Genomic DNA, 1,204 nt, shown 5'->3' on the forward strand with positions numbered 1-1,204 from the left:
CCTCCTCCTCCTCCTCTTCCTCCTCCTCCTCTTCCTCTTTATCATCATCATTTTAGTGCTGGGAATTGAAGCCAGGGTCTTACACGCATTCTACCACTGAGATATTATGGAGTTTGAGACCACTGTGAAAAGGCCCCCCAGACTCAGTTTAAATTATAGTTAGCTAGATTTATTAAAACTGCTGAACAGGGTCACAGTCTCTAATCCAATGCAGAGATGTGCCGCCCAGAAGTGAGTGAAGGTTTAAAGGAGAAAACCACAATTACTTCATTTCTGTAGCGTCTCCAGCTCCACAGGAATGGCCTCACTCCCCTGCACACAGTGAAAGTGGATTCACAGAAGGCAGAGCAGGCAGGCAATCATTTCCCAACACTTGCCCAATTCAGGGATTTAGAATGGGGGCCTAGCACAAAGTGGAGTTTTCCTTAACCATCACAATATACCTATTGCTTCGTTTCTTTCCTTTTTAGCCGAACCATTTTCACAGGTCTATAGTGATAGCACATTGTGAGGTATATTTATTAATTTATTATCATTATTGGTTTGGTTTGGTTTTTTTTGTTTTTGTTTTTGGCATGCAGTCTAGGCTAGCCTGGAGCTCACCATCCTCCTGCCTCAGCTTCCCAAGCCCTGGGAATACAGGTGAGTGTCAGGCCCTGGCTTGCAATGCTTGGTTGTCTGTCACTGAGCTGTGACTTTTCCAGTTCTCCGTGCACTTTATCTGCAGGTCTTTCCTCAGGTGTCTAAGTCTCCCTCCTCTCTGCTGTGACAGGTCCCCAAGTCTGTCCTACTAAAGGACATGCCTGGAGTGACACTTGCTTTGACTGCTGCTTAGCTAGATAAGAAACCCCTAGGGCATCAGAGCTGCAGTCCTTTGGCTGTGTCTGTGTGGGAGCTTCCAGAGAGAACCTAGGGGTGCAGCCTCGGCTCAGCCATGGGGGTGGGGTCCTGGACCAAATAAAAAGGGAGAAAGAAGCCAACTGAGCGCCACCATTGCCCTTTCTCTGCTTTCCGTTCTGTTGAGACAGGAGCCAATGGCCTTCTGCACCCATGCCTTCCCCACCAAGGTGGGCTGCATGCCCTGAGCCACAAATTGCTTCTTGTGAGGTATTTCACTATAGCATCAAGGAAAGTAGCTAACACAGAAAACTAGTATGGGAATGGGGTCTCTACTGTGGCTTCCTGACCTCATGGCATTGCTAAT

This window comes from Microtus ochrogaster, chromosome 21, assembly GCF_000317375.1.
Source record: "Microtus ochrogaster isolate Prairie Vole_2 chromosome 21, MicOch1.0, whole genome shotgun sequence".
In the NCBI taxonomy this organism is placed as follows: Eukaryota; Metazoa; Chordata; class Mammalia; order Rodentia; family Cricetidae; genus Microtus; species Microtus ochrogaster.